A 20,500-nucleotide genomic window follows, 5' to 3' on the forward strand; every position below is an offset into this window, starting at 1 on the left:
AAAGCACACACGCAGCAGCTAGAAGCTTATATAAAATTATGTAAGCAGCAGCTTATCTCAAAACTAATATAGTTGGAGGTGGGGAAGGACTCTGCCACACACAGTTGCTCAAAGATCTGGCTCCCTCCATTCCCGGGGAACCACCATCCCCAACACATGCCCTTCCAGGCTGTAGCAGAAGGGGACGAGACAGAAAGAGTGTGCAAGGCAGCTGGTTTATGGGCTAGGCTCTATTAGAACAAAAAGCTGTTTTTTCCAAAAGGTTATTCTGACCATGCTTCTGCATTATGTTGGTCCCTGGTGCAGGGCCTCCCTCCATCTTGCCTAAAATACCGCTGTAGACCCCATCCTTAATCTTGACCTGCCGCTGTCACCCGACAGCTCACTACCAGGCTAACGCCCCTAGAAGGGAAGCACCATTTGGGGGACCCCACTGAGGAATCCGCGGTCCCTACCTCCACCGTGGGATCAACACTTCTCAGCCTGATATTCTCATTCGTCCAGGACCGGGTCCTGACCCGCATCTCCGAGCTCACCCCCAGTGGCCCCCGCGTCCCACATTCTGCGTCTCCTCTTTTGAAACTGTACTCTTAGTGCCTGACAGATAAGGTGGGATTATCCCTTTTCTCCCTCACGTTGTCCTTCCCTTGTAACTGCAACACAGCACGCAGCTTTCCTTCAACTTAGCAAATCCCCTCAGGCTTAGAGATAAGGGCGTGTGCGGAAAAAGGAAAGAGCCAGAAGTCGCCGTCACCAGCAGGAAAATGGTTCATTCCCCCCACCCCCCCTTGTGGATCAGATTGAGGCAGTGGTCCTGCAGGGATGCGTTGGCAACAGGAAGGCGGACCCTTAGAGTAACAACCCTTAACCTCAGGAGGGCAAATACAATCTCTCTGAGTTTCCCTTAGCACCAAAAATCAATCAATCAATCAATCCATCCATCCATCAAATCCATAGTGAAACAATAGCACAGACCTGCCTCCCAGACCTGTGGCTACACTCAATGTGAAGAATCTCAGAGAATTCTCCAGAGCATCCTGCTCACGAGGCAGCGCTTCAGAGAAAGGGGGTGACTGCCTCTGCCACCAGCCCCACGGGCGCTCCGGGGCAGGGCCAGGTGTCATGATAGACACCTAATATTCTGTTAGGAAGTGGGGCAGCCTCTTGAGGTAGGCACTGTGTGATCTGCATTTTCCAGAGGGGAACGCAGGCCTAGAGACGGTGCTTGTTATGGGCTGAACTATGTCCTCTGCCTTCAAGATTCGTATGTTTGTCCCAAGCCCAGTACCTCAGGATGCGACGGTTAGGAGGTAGGAGATTTAGAGAGGCAGTTAAGGTAAGATGAAGTCCTTGAGGTGCACTGGAATCCCATCTGACTGGTGTCTTTCTTTTTTTTTTTTTTTATTTTATATATTTTTTTTTTTTGGGACAGAGAGAGACAGAGCATGAACGGGGGAGGGGCAGAGAGAGAGGGAGACACAGGATCGGAAACAGGCTCCAGGCTCCGAGCCATCAGCCCAGAGCCTGACGCGGGGCTCGAACCCACGGATCGCGAGATGGTGACCTGGCTGAAGTCGGACGCTCAACTGACTGCGCCACCCAGGCGCCCCTGGTGTCCTTCTAAGAAGAGACTAGGACACATACACACACAGAGGGAAGACCGGGTGAACACAGAGGGAGAAGACAGCCATCTACGAGCCAACGAGACGCCTCACAGGAAACTAACCCCATGAACACCTTGATCCCTGACGTCTGCTTTCCAGAACTGTGAGGAAATAAATTTCCGTTTTTAAGCAGCCCAGTCTGTGGTACCTGGTTATAGCAGCTCGGGTTAGCTAGTACGGTACTAGAAATGAGTAGAGCTGACGTTTGAACCCAATAAATCTGACTGCAGTGTCTGCCCTCTGAACTATCCACCTCTGAACTATGCCCTCTGAACTATCCCCCTGTCCCCAATCCACCAGATCATAGCTTATGAAGTGTGTGGCCTGACTTCTGTGGCCTTAAGAAGCTCCCAAAGAGACCTCCTCAAGAGAATCCCTCCTCGTGGGTCAAGGTCGCCTGCAGGGAACATGCCTTCTCTGCTGTTCTATGGCCTGAGTCTTGCTAGGACAGCCCCCTCCATGTAGGGAAGCCTGGTTCATCCTCGTGCTGTCTGTGTCTGGCCAAGGACACTGCCTAATTCTGAGGGGTGGTTAGCAGGTGTAGTTCACTCTTGCGCTTAGCCACGTCCTGAAGTTAACCCCCTGAAGAAAACCCAACCCATACGACAAGCCCCCAACCAATGACGCACAGCAAAATTTGAGACGCCCTGTCCTAGAAAATATGCCTTTTCTTTTATCGCGGCCGACTCCCAAACCCTGAAAAAGATGCCGAGCCCCACAATCCAATAATTAAAGTCTTCCGACCCTAAGACGCAGCTCAACAATGCCATCACATACCATGAACTCTCAGAGTTTCTTCAATGAATTTTCTTCCACCGTAAAACGAACTTGCTGGACGTTACTCGAGGTTTCCAAGGGCCCTTCTGCCAGACCCTCAGAGCCTAGTCTCCAGCAACAGCAGCATTTCCTGAGAGGCCAAATGTGCAGACACTAAGACAGACACCGTGTCCTCCGCATGGCTTTATGATTTAACTGGAAAGAAAAAGAGAGCACGCAAGTGAAATAGTGGGGCAGGGCAGTTGGCACAAAGTGGGGTCCGGGGAGCGGTCACAGACCATAAGGGCTCTCCAGGGAGAGAGAGAGAAGTTCAAGAAAACAGCAGTCAGGGCAAGTTCAGGGAGAAGGCCACTTAGCCATCAAGGTCCAAATCATGGCACTGGGAATGCTTTCTAACAGAGACCTGGAGAGAGAGAGAGGACTCGCCTTCTGCCTGGCCACCCCCAACAACTTGGGTCATCCAGTGCCTCTTAGAATCGGTTGTTGATGAGAAAATACTGAACCTCATTTCTAGAAAACACCTGAAATACTTAACATTCTCATCGTCACCTGGTATTTTCAGATCACGTTTTCCTTTGTTGCAAGTGCCATGAGCGGGCAGGATGGGGAAGAAATACCTTACAAGGCAGGCAGGCTGTGGTTTAGGGTGACGTGCACCTCAGGACTCCTGGGCACCGCCATCATGCCCACGTCACCATGTGGTTCTTTGTCTCGCCAGCCCTGGATCGTCCTCCTCAGCAGCCCTGATGCCAAGTGGCAGGATTCACCATGGTTTCCCCAAGAATGTGGATGGAGTAGAGATTTCTCGGCCAGCATCATCAATTCCAGCTTTTTCTAGGTGGCATTCCGAGAGATCAAGGAGAACGCATGAAGATCTCAAAACTCGCCTCCCTCCCACCTGCCGCGCCCAGCTCCTCCCTTCACTAAGGAAGAGGAATGTTCCTCGGCAAAACCCCCAGCCACCCTTGGCCGGAGCAGCCAAGATGAGGCGGCCCCGTGACCATCAATCATCATAATCATTCTTACAATCTGTATCATCATCTAGAGGAAAAGGGGCTGTGTGTTTTGTTCCATCTGACTGACAGATCCATTTATACCACTGTCTAAACAAGACTAAAAGGAAAATGCTCATTTGCTTTGAACAGGACCAAAAAACCCCCACAGGCTTCTCAAGTTGAAAATAAGCCGAGCTGCTGATTGTAATATTAAAATTTGAAGTTGAGACTGCAAAGAACTGGGAAGGGCGGGCATCTGGCGCGACACGGAGGGGTCCCCAGCGGGACTGCCCTGGGGCTGCAGTGATCTTCTTTCCCCATTGTCTTCTAACTTTATTCTTAACAGCCCCAAATGTCTCCAACTTCCCAAACCCGTCATTTGCACATCAATGGTGGGGCTGGGCAGCAGCGTGGCCTAAATTAGACACACCCAGGCCAGCATCACAAAGAACAGGAATTCAAAACAATTAGGAAGAGCAGGGGAGATTGCCAATGACCCAGTGACAAGTCCCGTTGTCTTCCCTACTCAACGTAGTCAACATCAAGCTTTCTCAGCAACTTCCATTCTAACATCTTGGGTAGGACTCTTCAAAAGTAGTTTAGGGCCCTTCTTCAGGGGAGTGAAGAGGGGGAAATCAAGGCATGGAGAGGGATAGGAGCCGTGTGCAAAGTCACAACAAAAGACACACTTGGGTGGGCCGTGCATAATTTGGAATCTACTCAACAATCTCGGCGGCCAGCGATTGGATGAGTATCAGCCTGGGTTCTTTGTAGGACAGATGTATCAAATGTTCGTGGGTAGCTCACAGAAACTCTAGGAGGGTCGTGCCAAAAGGCCATGCATCCAGAAACAGTGCCCCAAACACAGCACAAAATCCCCCTACTGAAGTTTCTGCTGAGGCTTTAGGGGGATTACACCAGGTTGAACCTTGGAGGTAAGCAATTCAACTTGCATAAAGACTGCCAACACATGGGGTGCCTGGGTGGCGCAGTCGGTTAAGCGTCCGACTTCAGCCAGGTCACGATCTCGCGGTCCGGGAGTTCGAGCCCTGCGTCGGGCTCTGGGCTGATGGCTCAGAGCCTGGAGCCTGTTTCCGATTCTGTGTCTCCCTCTCTCTCTGCCCCTCCCCCGTTCATGCTCTGTCTCTCTCTGTCCCAAAAAAAAATAAAGAAAAACGAAGACTCTTCCGAGGAAATTATTCCAGGTGCCCATTCCTTACTCCAGTGCTCCTATCCGGACTGCTGATGGGCCCCACTGATTTGGGGTCCAAACTACCCCACAAATTGGCCTCTCACCCTTGTCCCGCTGGGACTTGATCTTTTCTGAATTGTTATCCCTGGTCGCATCTCCCAACCTCACCTTGGCCACAGATTCATACACGATGTTTGTGAGTGCTCTTCTGACATCCTGTGACCCCGCTGCTCGCCGGACCAAGATTTCCCGGCCACATGGCTGCTCACATTGTCCCTGCCTCTCGACAAAGCCCAGGTGGGTAACCAGAGTCCTGTGCTTAGGACTATAGGTTCTAACTGATATTTCTCTCAAATATAATCTGACTTCCTAAAAAATGTTTCATCGACCTTTTTGAGCTCAGGACTACTGGGCTGCAATAGTTTGGGATCAAACCCGAGGTAAGTAGATGGGTTTTAGGCACACGGTCATGGTTCACAGATGCACAGGTACAGTCACACGGCCCATTGCTGAATGGGCCTGACAGGCCCCACCTGACAGGACATAACTTATCCTCAGGTTAAGTTATGCTTTCATTTCTTGGCTGCCTGCAGCTCCAACCACAACCCAGACTGAAGCTCTCTTTTTCCATCATTCCACTCTCCTCCTTAAGTGAGATAGGCAACCCTTTCTGTCTGCCTTCCGGGAAGCCCTTGGCAGTTCCAGAGGTAATTCTCTCTTGCTGAGCCAGGGAGGTAGCGACGAGAGACCGGTGTGTTTTCCATTTGGGAAAATTGCTGGTGTTCCTAAGGGTTCAGCGTGGCCTTTCTTGCCATTCAGAGCTGACTCTGATAGCCCAGAACAGAGACAAGATGTACAGGACAATAGTTCTCAAGCCACGGAGAATTTGGGAATCTCCCGAAGAACTTGTTAAGCAGACAAATGACTGTTATGCCCAGAATTCGTGATCCCCAAAGACCACTAGGGAGCCGAGTGCGATGCAAAAGCAAAGAGCCTTTATTCGAGCTAGCTCGAGCTCAATCCCCTACCTGCACCGACGCAGCAGTGAGATACCAGGGAAAGAGAGCGAGTTTCAAAAGGACAAAGGTTTTATTGGGGCCTGGGGGCAGTTGGTGAGGTAATGGCTATGGCCTCAGCCGATTGGCTGGGGAGGGGTCCTGGGGAAGGGTCCGGCAGGTGAGGGAGGGTTTACTCGAGGGGAGGAGGTGTGGTCAAGGTGAAGGACACAGAACAAGATGGAGTCAAGGGGAGGAGGTGTGGTCAAGGTGAAGGACACAGAACAAGATGGAGTCGGCTGGCGTAGGCCCGCCCTTTCAATGACTAGGCCCCATTTCCAGAGATGTTGATGGGTTATGGGTAATGCACGGACCCAGGGACCTGCATTGTTACCAAGCTTCCCAAGTGAGTCTGATATAAGTGTTCCCGTAGGCTGCATTTTGAGAAACACTGAGCTAGGATCAGAGATAAAAACAAACAAACAAACAAACAAACAAACAAACAAAACATTACATGTGTTTCCTAGTTACCTGCCATAGTAACATATCTTATTTTCTGTACTTCCGATGCTTTAACATCCGGGACCTTGTTGATCCTGGAGGAATTGACCTCCTGGCATTAGTCATTTCCTAGAGATAGTAAATATTTCACCTGTCAAGCCAGTTTTTCAAATGCAAAGTGGCGAATTCAGAGTCCTCACCCAACCACCCTTGAGGCCACTCTCCCTCTGCCCTAATCACCCAGGGTCAGGGACCAGACGATTATGGACAACTGCTATGCAATTGTTCAAACTAGTTAATCCTCAGCCTGCTACACCTGCCCCACCTGTTCCTTCTTGCAGAAGTCACAACAAAAGCTCTTGCCCACTTTTCCCTGTCTCTCTCTCTGCCTCCTGACCAGCCCCGGTGCTTTCTCACATGCCCTTCTCCCTCCCCGCCCTCCTGTGCCATGATGCACCCCCTCCTTTCAGGAACTGTGAGTAACAACCTCTCCTTTCAATCAATGTCAATCATCCTGTTGGCCTTCTGATGCCTCAATTTTTCTATTAACAACTATATTTTTAAACACCTGCAGCTCGAATCCCGGATGGAGAGATAAGTCATGAGTATCATAACCAAGTATTAAAAAAAAAAAATAGCCCAAGATGCAAATGAATAGTTCAGAAAATCTACATTTGGAAAACGTGATGTCTGGGGATAAGGGACAGCTTCAAGGGAACAGGCAAACCGGAACAAGGCCTTGAGAGGAGCATGAGACCAACCAAAATGGCTCATGGTTACTGGCAGCTATGTGCTATACTGGTAAGCCATGTGCTGAGCATTGTTCTATGGTCTTTATATGCAGTAGCTCTCTGGGACCCCCAACAACCGTGTAAGGGTTTCCTCTTCCTCCAGAGACAGCGCCTTTTAGCGATGAGGACTGTGGCCACCAGAGTCACGTGCCTAACTCCATCCCTTACCAGTCATGTGATCTCCAGCAAGTGTCCTCATGTGACACTTCAGCAAGGTGCTTCCCACCTTCAAGGTCCTCACCCATGAAATGGGAATCACATCAGGACCTTTCTCACCTGATGGCTGTGAGGATCAAGTGTGTTAACATCCCAAAGCATTTGGAATGGTGTCCGATTCTGAACAAGAGTTTGATAAGTGTTTATTATTATCTCATCTTACTGAAAGGTAGACTGAGGCAAAAATAGGTTCAAGTCACTTGCCCCAAATCACTCAGCTAATGTTAGAACTAGTTGGGGCGCCTGGGTGGCGCAGTCGGTTAAGCGTCCGACTTCAGCCAGGTCACGATCTCGCGGTCCGTGAGTTCGAGCCCCGCGTCGGGCTCTGGGCTGATGGCTCAGAGCCTGGAGCCTGTTTCCGATTCTGTGTCTCCCTCTCTCTCTGCCCCTCCCCCGTTCATGCTCTGTCTCTCTCTGTCCCAAAAATAAATAAACGTTGAAAAAAAAAATTAAAAAAAAAAAAAAAAAAGAACTAGACAGGAAGCAGCATTCTAACTATGGAGCTGATATTTTAGGCCACTAGAGGAAGATAGAGTAATTTGTGTTTAATTACGTATATCGCTTTGTAATGACCAATATTTGTCATATAAATGAAGGACGGCTTTCATCGCAACGGAAATGACGGGGCTTAGGACTGAGGAGCAGGAATGTTCACGGGAGGATTTACGGAATAAAGAGTGAAAGACTGGCTGGGTGAGGAGTAGAGGGAAACGCCAATAGTGAGACACAACAATGACACCGTGTTGAGCTGCAAATTCTCACGAAAGAATGAACCATAGCCCGTGAGACTATGGCACGCCATGGAGACTTTTCAGTTGGCTACCAACATTGGCAAGGCATCTTCCAACCAGGTAGTGGAAGAGAGGATGGATTGAAAGGGACAGAGGCTGGAAACTGTGTAACCTTTTAGGTGGGGAGCTTTATGGTTATCACTGAGACCGGACAAGGCAGGCAAGAGGCTTTGTGAAGACAGAACTTACGATATTTTGGTGAGTGGTGAGAACCCGGAAAAGCCAAAGAGGGGACAGTCCCAGGCACAATCCCTGTCTTTCCTAAGTGCTAAGGTCATGAGAAACGTCATTTCTGTTTCCTTCCATTTTTCCTCACAACTGAAGCTTAGCAATGGCTTCCTTTCAAGATGAAGCCCGTGCTAGCATATTGGTTTGAAGAAAGTCACATCCTCACGGTGCTGTGATTCTAAACTGAAGGCTCATAAATAACACAGTTTTCTCTCATTCTTAAACCTGTGATCACTAACACAAACTCATTAAGTCATCAGAATTTGCAAAGGAAATTTTGGGCATAGATAGTCAAAGTTGCAATCATCTAGAATTTATATGTTAATATTTTGGAGCTATAAAGTAAATTTAGAGAGAGCAGCTAATCCAACACTTCCTCCTATCAAAGCCAAAAACAGGGAAGGGTCTTGTCATTTGTTTGCTTGGCAGAGAAAAAGAGGAGCAGATTCCCAACTGCTTATCAAACGTTTTAGCAACTTCTGTCTTTTTAGCAGAAAAAAAAAAAACAAAAAAAAAAAAACAAGATTAAAAGAAAGTACTGATGGTTGGTGATTCACAAAGAGTCAGGAAGAAATGTCAGTGAGGATGGCTGTCATTCATTTATTCCCTCCGAACAATTTATGGGAGCCTCAGGGGGCCACAGACATGGTTCCAGACACAGGGTACCAGTAATGAGCTAAGCGTACAAAGACTTGGTTCTCGTGAAGCTGACTGTCTCGTGGGGGAGACAGATTTCATATTCACAGACTCGCTTATGTGCGTACACATGAAACAAAAACGTCGAGTGCTGAGTGCTAAGTACAGATACACTATGACTGTGAAGAAGAAGAAGATGGCGATGCTAAGTTGGAAAGGTCGAGAGGGCCCTCCTGGGGCAGTACTCTCCTGCGGGAAAGGGCTTTTCTAGCTTACATGGCCTTTGGGACCAGAGGGCTGCACTTCCAAGAGCTCCTCCCTCTGTACCTGGGTCATCTGGAGGGCGTCAATAGGAGGGGGCTTGCCAAGGACCTTGGTCCAGAGACCAAGGATCCCTCGTGGAGGGGGCCATTTTTACGTTCTTGCTTATAGTCCTGCTGCCTCCTGGTCCTCAGAACTCCGGGCTCAGAACTCAGCAAGGGGGCACAAGGTTTTATCCCAGGATTCTAAAACCCCAGTGAAAGACCCTATTCCGGCACAGTGGGGCTCCATGGGCAAGGATAGGGACACCCCCCCCTCCCCCCGCCAGGGGCTAGGTCCAAGCAGGACTGTGGGTCTTTATGGGTCCTTATGGCTGAAGGATTGGAGGCCCTGGGGCCCCTGGGGGGCTTGGTCGGGTAAGCATCCACCTCTTGACTTTGGCTCAGGTTGTGATCTCATGGCTGTGAGATCAAGCCCCGCGTCAGGCTCCACGCTGAGCGCGGAGCCTGCTTGGGATTCTCTCTCTCTCTCTCTCTACCCCTCCCCCACTCTCTTGCACTCTTTCCATAATAAAGAAAAATTATAAATAAATGAATGAATGAATGAATGAATGAATGAATGAATAAAAGAGTTGGAGGCCTTCCGGGGTGTTAGACAAGCTGGCCAGTTGCTGTGCACCAGGCTAAGAAGGGGAAGCTTAAGGGATGGCCAGGGCGGCACGTAAGTCTGACTCCCCACCCCATCCACCCTGAGGGCTTAAGCATCCAACAAACAGACTCACCAGAAGCGCTCAGGGAACCTCAGATCCCAAGGACGTTGGTAGAGTACCTCACTGTGCCCACTGCCTGCCTGCCTCCGCCTGGCCTCAGGCAGCGGTCCCTAAAGTGAGGTCCCAGCCAGCAGCAGGAACAGCGACAGCACCCGGGCCCCTGCCAGAAACGCAGATGCTGGGGCCCCACTGCAGACCTATTGAGTCAGAAACCGTGGGGAGGCGGAGCATTGGCCGTTCTGCAAGCCCTCCAGGGCAACTCTAAGCAGCCGCGGCCTGGCGCGCCCTCTCCTCGCGGAGGCTCCCACACAGCTCGCGGGCTGGGTCCTCGCTCCTACCACCCCACAGCCCTATCTGGCAGAGTTGGCCTACGAATGCCATCTTCTCCAAAAAGTTTTGGGAGACAAATGCCCAGCCTTGCCAGCTTCCCTCGCGCCTGGCTCCCGTGAGTGACTAATGACAGCACAGCTTTCTTTCCCAGTTAGTGATAAAGACTAGAAAAGAGGTGGGAAGGAAGCCGGAGAAAAGGGCGGACAGCAGGTGCCCGGAGGCTGGAGAGGAGGCGGGGAAGCGTGTGTGTCGGGCCTGGCACTGCATCATCCCGGGCTCCAAGGAAGAGCGACGAGGGCGTGTCACTCTTATCCCAGCGAAGGGGGATTCTTTTTCGGAGACAGTCACAGCAGCCGTGGGGATGAGGTCATATGAATGAAAGTTGTCACGACTTATAAAGACGTTAAAGCCAGCTCCGTACAGAAATCACTAACCGTGAACGCTAATGGGGCCAAAATTCTATTATATTAAGACATGGCCTCTTTTGTCAGCCTCTTGCAGATTGATCAGGGGTGGAAAACACTTATTTCTTCCAATGAGATTTTATGTGAAACCCGATATCTAAAACCAATGCACTCCAACAGCATAACTTGAGGTGGGGGAGAGGTCAGAGCCTGCTTGGTCCCCACCCCACTCCCCTCTGCCCAGCCTTGCAGGGCCTCCCCTCTGCATTCCTGGGGGCCCTGAAAACACCTATACTGAGCCCCAAAGCATGGCTTGGAAACAAGTGATGTTCAGAGAGGGACGGCACCTTTATGGAAAATGCCACAGCGTCAGAGAGACACAGGGCCCAACCCGGAGTCTATGCAGGGCCACCGTCACCACCCCAGCGGAGACACCAGAGCTTAGCAGGAGACGGGCCGGGTGCTTTCCAGCTGAAAGGCTCCTGTATGAGTCTGCTTGAACTGCCATCACCAAGTGCCTCAAACTGGGTGGCTTAAAACCAGAAATTTATTTTCTCAAGTTCTGGATGCCGGAAGTCCACGATCAAGGTGTTGGAAGGGTCCGCTCCTCCTGAGGCCTGTCTCCTTGGCTTGTAGATGGCCGCCTTCTCCCTGTGTCCTCACATGGTCTTTGTGTCTGTGTCCCAATCTCTTCTTACAAGAACACCAGTCATATTGGATTAGGGCCCACCCCAGTGACCTCCTTTTTTTTTTTTTTTTTTTTTTTTACCTTAGTTACTTCTTTAAAGACCTTTTCTTCAAATACAGTCACATTCCGAGGTCTCAGGGTTGGGACTTAAACATACAAATTTGAAGGGGGGCACAATTCAGCCAATAGCCCTTCTCAAAAGTGCTTATCCACAGGCCACATGGTATAGGAGACACTCCAGGGACCAGAGAGAGGCCCGGGCAGGCCCACACCTCCAGGCCGCTACACCTCTGGTCCTGACTGCCGCACATGACCCTCTTCCCCTGCCTCTCTGGGCCTCCCTGAGTTCCGAGGGATCCCGGATGTACTGTCTGCTCCCCACCGGCTTCAGAAAGTCCTGGGGCCCTGAAGGGAACTGCCTGGGGCCATGGACTCTTTCTTTCTGTACTTTTTTTTTTCATTTCTGAAGAAATCTAACGGCCTCTGAACTGCTCTACTTTGCAAAGAAGACACAACATGGCGAGCAGAGTGTGAGCTAGGCAGAAACAGGCACAATCTCCGGCCCCTCCCAGCCGCCACGGAGGGCACGCCTGTGTCCCTCTGCGGTTTAAGGGACAGACACCCGCCCACTGCTTCTCCAGAGCCACCCTGGGGCCCTTCGGGCTGGCATCACGGGGCACGGCTGAGCAAAGAGGACGGACAGCGCGAACTCAGTTCCATGCGGAAAGTGAGACCACCAAAGACCGCCCCAAGTTCGAGACTCTGTGCCGGGAGCCACGGGTGCGGGGGAAGTTTCTGGGAGCCAGACAGGGAGAGACACGGCAGCCCGCCTGGCCTGGGCCTTGGACACCACGAAGAGGAAAACCTCATTCAGGGGCCCCGCCGCCTCCCTCCTCACTCCCAACCCAACTCCTCCTTGACCAGGCCTGCCTGTAGTGACCTCACCCACGGTTTTGGAATGGCCCTTTTCTGGGGCCATGTCTGCCTAAATCAGCAGGTAAGTGTGGAAAATGGAGGTCAGGGACTGAGTGCCCAGAACATTCGGTGGAATGAGGGGTGCTGCTCCCTGTAGAACAGTGTTATCTGACTCCCCTTCTCCAGATTCTTACGACCAGAGAGACAGAGAGCCCCTGGAAAGACCTCTGGAAAGACTGCTCCCGAGGTCCGCATCAGCCATGGCAGCTTGGATTCCGGAACCTTCGTTCATAGCCCCCACTTGCCACAGGGTCTGGATTTACAAGGTGAGACCTTGGTCCCCGCCCACAGTTTGCAGCGCTGTGAACTCGAGCCTCACTGTTCTGGTGTGTAAAAGCTTCTGGAAGGGGCCCCTCGAAAGGCTGAGATGAAATCAGTCATATAGTTGAACACGTCAAAGCCCTTTACAAGTATGGGGTCTTCTCCGGGAAAAAGGAAACACTTTACGTGTTTATGCATTCCCGGTTTTGTTCAGGTCATTTCTGCTTTCCTGGGCGAATTTCCTTGTGAGCAGGTGTGTTGACTTATGCTCTTGTTCACTCTGCCATCTCCTGCCCCCCGGGACCCCTGGGCAGTCTAGCACCCCTCGAGACAGTGATCTCAGCATGTGGAATAAACTTGACGTCTCTGCAGAGGGGATCCGAAGACGACTGTCTTCCCCCCGCTCATCCAGCCCCCTCCCTGAGCGTGGGTGTCCCTCCTCCCACACTGCCCGCCCCGATCCATGCTCCCTCGTCCTCCCTGGCTCCTCACTCCCCTCCTCCTCGCAGGTGACAAACCGGTGTGTCCTTCCAGAAAGCGCATGGCCAAATGCCAAAGTCAACTCCAACGCACACGGTCAGAGAAACGCACTTGATTTACGGCGTGTGGTTTAGCAAAACTGCTTTCCTGAGCCGTCGCGAAACCAGCCTTGAAAGAACTCCTGGAGTGAGCACAGGGTCAGCAGGAGACCACCGTGGCTGACCTTGAAAGGAAAAGGGGCTTGAACTTTCAGACAAGAGAAAACAAAGCCTGATGGGGAGCACGTTGCCCAAAGAGCCCATCTTAGAGGACGCAAGACGCTTGGTTCAAGGAGTTTCTTCTCTGTGCGCTGTCTCAGCTCACCGCCCCCAGCAGGGCTTGTCGGCTACGAAGGCAAGTGGCATTTCTCTGACAGGCCAGAGCTACCGGGCGACTCTCCCCTTCGCTGCCCTTCATTCCCACGTTAGGGCGGTCCCGACCCTACAGGGTCCCCTGGGCAAGTGGTCCCCTTATTCAGAACAATGATGCAATGCCTGCCTGGCACCTGATGGGCACTTGCCTTGTAAAGGTCTTTCTTAGCTAGTGTCTCAGTTGGCCCTAAATCTCGTGAGGCAGAGGCAGGGGAGGAACTCCCGCTTTCCTTTGACAGAGGCCGGGAAGGCTCAGGAGTGGACTGGATGTGCCCAAGTGAGCAGCAGGGCCCTGGGGTGGACAGGATTACACCTCATGCACCCTCCTTTCTACGAACCCTGGCCTTCCAGGGGGCACGATGGCCAAGCCCTGCGAGTCACCTGAACTTGCTTTCTGGAGCTGTGTATTCCAGAAGGACCTCCAGACGAGACTTCCAAGCTGACCTTCAGAAATGCCACCTTCAGGGCCCCTGGGTGGCTCTGTCGGTTAAGCGTCCGACTTCAGCTCAGGTCATGATCTCACAGCTAATGGGTTCGAGCCGCACATCGGGCTCTGTGCTGACAGCTCAGAGCCTGGAACCCGCTTCGGATTCTGTGTTTCCCTCTCTCTCTGACCCTCCCCCACTCACACTCTGTCTCTCTCCCTCAAGAATAAACATTTTTAAAAATTATTTAAAAAAAAGAAAGAGGGGTGCCTGGGTGGTGCAGTCGGTTAAGCGTCCGACTTCAGCCAGGTCACGATCTCGCGGTCCGTGAGTTCGAGCCCCGCGACAGGCTCTGGGCTGATGGCTCAGAGCCTGGAGCCTGTTTCCGATTCTGTGTCTCCCTCTCTCTCTGCCCCTCCCCCGTTCATGCTCTGTCTCTCTCTGTCCCAAAAATAAATAAAAACGTTGAAAAAAAATTTTTTTTAATAAATAAATAAATAATAAAAAAAAGAAAGAAAGAAAGAAATATCATCTTCTCTGCCTGTTCCTGGACAGGTTCAGGAAGCTTCTCCTTCAGGACCCAGATGCCCTCCTCCCCTTCCCCACCACATGGGCCTTTGGTGACTGACTGCAGGGGTGCTGGCTTGGTTTCCCAAGACTTTTCCTGGTGGGAAGGATTTCTAGGGGCTCCCTGCACACCCTCACATCCTCTGAAAAGCTGCCGAGGACCCCACTTGGGCCTGAAATAGATACTCATAAAGATGATTTCTTCCCCAAAGCTTGGGTTGTCGTTTGCTACACACAAAGCATTCTTTAAAAAAAAAATTTTTTTTTATCTTTAATTATTTTTGAGAGAGAGACAGAGTGTGAGCTGGGGTGGGGGCAGAGAGAGAGAGGGAGACACAGAATCAGAAGCAGGCTCCAGGCTCCGAGCTGTCAGCACAGAGCCCAAGGCCAGGCTCGAACTCATGAACCGTGAGATCGTGACCTGAGCCGAAGTGAGACGCTCAACTGACTGAGCCGCCCAGGCGCCCCCAAAGCATTTTTTTAAAGAGCACAAGGGCCACCTGGGTGGCTGAGTTGGTTGAGCGTCAGTGATTTCGAGGCAGGTCATGATCCCAGGGTCTTCGGGTGGAGCCCCGCCCACCTCCTTAAAAAGTCAGGCTCCACCTGCTTAAAATTCTCTCTCTCCCTCTCTCCCTCTGTTCCTCTCCCCTGCTTGCACTCTCTGTCTCTAAAATAAAAGATAAAAATTTTTAATAAAATAAAGAGCACAAAATATGGCTATTCCTGAAAAGCTTCAGTGTATCCTTGAATGCCTCACACGGGGGCCAGTCCCAGAATAAAAAGGAAGCCGTCGGTTTGAGGCCCTCTCTGATTTCAAAAACTGCACAAAACGGCCAGAGGACCGAAACCGGCCCTCTCCCAAATGTGAGGTATGTCTCACTTAGAGATCGAGTCCCAGGGCCAGCTCTACCCCGGTGACAGCAGAGCCCAAGATCAGCAAGTACGTCACAGGAAACGGCTGTTTCCTGTTTCCGACGTCGGCTCGGGTCATGATCTCGCAGTTGACGAGTTCGAGCCCCGCGTCGGGCTCTGTGCTGACAGCTCGGAGCCTGGAGCCCGCTTCGGATTCTGCGTCTCCCTCTCTCTCTGCCTCTCCCCCGCGCATGCTCGGTCTCTGTCTCAAAAATATAGGTAAACATTAAAAAAAAAAAATTCTTAAATTACATTCGTACTGAAGGTAAGTTCTCAGGGTTGAAATAAGAGAACTACTTTTCATCTGGCCTGCAGTTTGTGGTTAACAGAATACTTTAAGACGCATGATTTGATTTCGTCTTTATAATACCATAAAGCGCTCGCTATCCCCTCTCGAAGGTGAACGCCCTAAGGACCACTGAAGGAAACCAGTGGAGATGATGCTTTTTCCTTCTTGTTTCTCCACTGATGTCATCTTTGACAGGTTTTAAAATCGCTTCCCGGTGTTAGGATCTCGCCATCCCTGAATTTCAACCTCCGAGACCTGCGGGCCCTTCCTTGTTCCCCACCTCGGAGCTCCCCCCACACCCCGGCTTCACGTCCCAAGTGCCTGGACCGTGGGAGGCAGCCTCACCGTGGATAGGAGCTCGGGCTTCAGAGAGGCGCACAGGGCTGGAGTCTGGCTCTGACCTACCGACTGTGGGACCTCAGACGTGGTTGCAGCCGCTCCGACCCTCCGTCCCCTCAGTGGTGGACTCAGGTAATAAAAGCCCTCATGAAGAACAGGGGAGGGGAGGGGATAGTCTCCTCGGGGCTGGGGGTGCGCCCCCGGCACACGGTTACCATAGTTAGTGTCATCCCTGGCACTGTTCGCCCACCTCCCCAGCATCTCTCCTCCTCCACCGCACCCATCGGGCACAGCCCCAACAGGGGACCGTCCGGCGTCGCCATCCCTGCGGAAACGCCTGGAGAAGAGCCCCTGAGTCATGCTGCCCAGCCCTCCCCCGCCCCTCCCCCTCAGCCCTCCCTCACCTCGGTCTATTCCCTCCCACGCTTGTCATTTTTCACGGCACGACCTCCACTGCCAGAGTCCCCAGTCTGCGTCCGCACGGGGCCCAGTCCTGTGCCTGAAGACATAGGAACGGGACTGAGGCTCCCCTCTGCTCTTGAGAAACACCTCTGCTCTTAAGCGTCTTGAGCCAGACCCTTAACCTTCATAGGATTCGGGGCCGTGGGATAGGATGTTGCGAGAGTACTCGGTACCTCGCAAAACCATTTACGAATCTCAAGTGTTGTTACAGATCATATAGTCCCTAATGCCCTTTCGCCTAGCACTGTTTCTTCCCCCGGCTCACAGATCCCTGAAGAGGGCCGTGTACTTCGTATAGCGATCAACTGAACTCCCCAGAAGTGTTCCATAGATGCTTTTTATGACAACAGCCATATACATAAACTTAAAACGTGGACCCTCTGCTTGGCGGGTTTTTCTTTTTCGAGGTGCATAGAATACAGATAGGAGATTAGCATACCTAGATACGCAGAAGGGTATACATCTGTGCCATCCGTTAGACCCTGATTCGCTAGGCAGGGCGCATAAAGACGTCTGGGCTGTGCATGACTTTATAGATGCTTCTCCCAAATGCTGGGGTCTAGAAGCAATCTACTTGGACAGTCCCGGGTTAGTGCTCCCTGCGGCCTGGGGCCTGGGACCGGGAGGCGGCGAGCCCGGCAGGCTCACGGCCGGCGGGTCAGAGCTGTGCACACGGGGGCTGTGCGCCCATGTGCGGGACCGCTGCCTGGCTGCCATTTGCCGCTGTTATCAGGAACTGGTACCTCTCTCTCCCCACGTAAACAATCAAAGGGAGGAAAGGAGAAAAACCTTTAAATATTTGCTTTCCTCTACGAGACCACCTACAAAATGTTGTTGAGACCCTGCCGGCACAATAATCTGTCATGAGTCCAGCTCTGGCCGAATATAAACACCTAGCACGCTCTGAGCAGAGTAGCCAGAAACTGCCAGATGTTTGCACAGGTTTTCCCCTGGGGAGGGAGGAGGGCTCGCCTCCCTCCGGTTTCTCTCCTCTCCTCCCGTTCTTTTCTTCCTGCCCCGTGAAGTACTTTATCAAAACAGTCTGGGTTAGAGATTAGGCAGGCGGAAAGAGTGACTTTTATGACCAAACCAGGGGCCCCTCTCGCCTTCTTTGAAGGGCGCCATGGCTCCGTCGGTTAAGCGTCCAACTTCGGCTCAGGTCGTGATCTCGGGGTTCGTGGGTTCGAGCCCCGCGTCGGGCTCTGGGCTGACAGCTCGGAGCCTGGAGCCTGCTTCCGAGTCTGTGTCTCCCTCTCTCTCTGCCCCTCCCCCGTTCACGCTCTGTCTCTCTCTCTCTCTCTCTGTCTCGGAAACAAATACGCGTTTAAAAAAATTAAAAACGAAAATAAAAAAAGAAAGAAGTGGAAGGGCATCAGTACTGAAATGTGGGCTCACACGGGCTGTCAGCCGTGAGAAGACAGGGCCTCGGCCTCCACAACTGACCTGAAGCCAGAATGGAAGATGAGCAGGGGCGGGAGAAAGGTCTGGAGCTGTGCGGACCAGAGGTCACCTCCACCTGCACCTGGGACATGGGCGATCCCAAGGATCCAGATGACTCGTTGGAAGGTTGTGAAAGCGAACTATTCTAATTGTCACCCGTGGCATGCCCCTTTGGCTCCCTGACAGGGCCTAGACGAGTGGGAGAGCCGGGAGCCTGTCAGGTGGTCTCTACGCAGATAACCCGAGAGGGTTGGGGGGTAGAGGGCAGTATTAAGCAGGGTCCTCTCTGGCTGTTTTCTGCGATTCCACTCTGACCTCCTTCCTCAGATCCAGAGCCGTGAGCAACGTCTTCCTCTAGCGAGCTTCCCCAAGCAACTGCCCTAGAAGTGGCCTTTGACTGGAGCCACCATCGAAGCAGTCTGCTCCGCTCAGGGCCGTCACCTCCACCGGCCACCTCGGGACCTACGAGCTTCATTTGAGGAGCTGGAGGCACTGCCACCACCGTGGTCTTCACCTCCCCGACACCCCTGTGAGATAGGCAGGAGGTAAGTGTTATTATCCTCTGAGCCTCAGTTTCTCGATCTGTTAGAAGATAAATTAAATCAAAAGCACTATGGTAACACTGAGCTTTCACGAGGAGGCTAAGAGACGTCATGGCAACTCACGGAAAACTCTTAGCACGGCGGCTGGCACATACCAAGGACTCCGTGACCGTCGTCAAGAAAAGCCAACGGCCCAACCAAATAAACGAGAAGCCGTTGTAGATCTCGGAATTGTTACGTGACTTTCGTCTGCATTCATCATCTTCCCAGCCCCACGGAGCATGTAGGGGGTTGTTGGGGCTTAGCCCCCAAATCTGAGCCCCTGGTTTGTTCCTAAGTTGTCAATAAAGGTTGAAACGTCTGGACTACGGTCGGAACACAGTCAGCTGAGATGTTATGCCCACACAGGTGACTCCCGTGCAATCGACCCCCCAACCCCACCTCGTACCAATGCTGAGCTGTGTCAGCACCAGGAGGCTGAGACATTGAAGCACGCTGCTGGGTCAGCCATCCACCCTTGGAAGGGCTGGAAGGCAGTCTCAGTGCTGCTTCTGAGGGACAGAATCACCTGGTCAGGCTGACCTGAGGGCGCCTTCCCGAGCTCAGCCTGAGCCCGTGCGCCATCTCCTTTGGCAAGGAGAATTCCCCCTACCGGCAACGCAGCCATTGCGTGGACCCACCCAGTGGATCAGCTGCACCAGGTACTGGAAAAAACAACTCCAGGGGAGGCTCATCTCGAGCCCAAGCCGCCATCTTCCCTCCCTGGAACTTCCGCAATGGTCTCCGCCTGGCCTTTCCACGCACCCCAGCTGTTTTGTCGCCACACTCCTAACTAGCCAGAGACCTCCACTACTTCTGGAATAAAGTCCAGACTCCTTATCAAGCGTGTGAGGCCCTGCAACCCTCACGGAATTTGCCCCACAACAATGCTGCGTTTCAGGGCTTACGTTGTTCCCACCCCCAGGACTTTTGTACACATGGCTCCTCTCTTCTAGAAGCTTCTTTGTCCCCCAAACTCCCCACTATGTGCCCTGGCACAGTTAACGTCCCTTAACCTTCCAGATTTCTATTCAGCTTCCTTTAAGGAGGCTTTCCCCAACCTCCCGGGCAAGGCTGGGCTTTGACATTTGCCTATAGTTCTCCTCACGGACTATGTCATAATTCGTGAATCTATATTTGACCGCATGCTTGATTATTTGATATCTGCCCCAATTTCAACACTCCGCAAGGGGCACCGAGGCACAGGTCATGTCTCCCCATCTAGGACCAAGGACAGCATGTAAAAGGCTCTCCCTCCGAGGGCTGCTGAGCTCTTTGAGGAAGGCAGTGCTGTTTACAGAGCACGTTACTCGCAGTGGGTCCTGGGCCAAGGACGCTTAACATCTCTGGACTTCATTTCCTCATCTGCAACAAAGATGATAACAATAAAGGTTGTCCCTCCCCCATGGTGGCTGTGGAATTTAAGAGAGTTGATAGTTAAAAGTACAAGAAACAAGGCCTGAAACACGGTACACACTGTATAATTGTTGGCCCTGATGACAATGACTGGATTCCGAATGGATTAAAGACCTTCATGGAAACAGTAAAACTATAAAGCTAATAGGAAAACTATCAAGTTATATACATTCCTGCCTTTGTTACCTACCAGTGAGGCAAGACTTCTCAAATAAGGCTTTAAGAGTACAAATCACAGGCAAAAAGACAGAGGCAGATTAGTTACATGAAAATTAAACCCTTTGTTCAACAAAGGACACTCGTAAACAGGTTGATGACGGATTAAGAGGTTATTTATTTTCCTAACGGCTACAGTCAGCAAGGGACTAATATCTAGAATACGCAAAAGGCCTTGTAAGTTTGAATAAACAAAAAGAGACAGGAACCCCAGTAAGGTACAGAGAAGAAAACCCAGAATCATAACCGGCATATGAAAAGTGTTCCGACGCACCAGTTATTAGAAAAACACAAACACACGGCAATGTGTGTCCACTCCACGCCTGTCATTGGACCGCCATTCGAGTTGAGAAGGTGGACGGTTCTGAGTCCATGTCGCTTGTGAGGGCAAAGCTCCCTCCTGCACGCGGGGGGACTGGAGACCCCCCGCAAGGGTAATTCTGCTGAGTCTGCACCCACCAAAACCCTCACTCGTCCAGGAGGAGCTGG

The 20,500-nt window shown here is 51.8% G+C and overlaps 1 long non-coding RNA gene across 1 annotated transcript; it reads right to left on the reverse strand.

Annotated features, from left to right (window-relative positions):
* Positions 1–1,710: 1,710 nt before the first annotated feature.
* LOC123381017 lies at positions 1,711–6,507 on the reverse strand. The gene is made up of 3 exons (XR_006587522.1): positions 6,155–6,507; positions 3,059–3,275; positions 1,711–2,636 (listed from the first exon to the last, which is right to left on the reverse strand). It is a non-coding gene; the product is annotated as an uncharacterized LOC123381017 (long non-coding RNA).
* Between the last annotated feature and the right edge of the window lie 13,993 nt (positions 6,508–20,500).

This window comes from Felis catus, chromosome D2 (assembly GCF_018350175.1).
Source record: "Felis catus isolate Fca126 chromosome D2, F.catus_Fca126_mat1.0, whole genome shotgun sequence".
NCBI lineage: Eukaryota > Metazoa > Chordata > Mammalia > Carnivora > Felidae > Felis > Felis catus.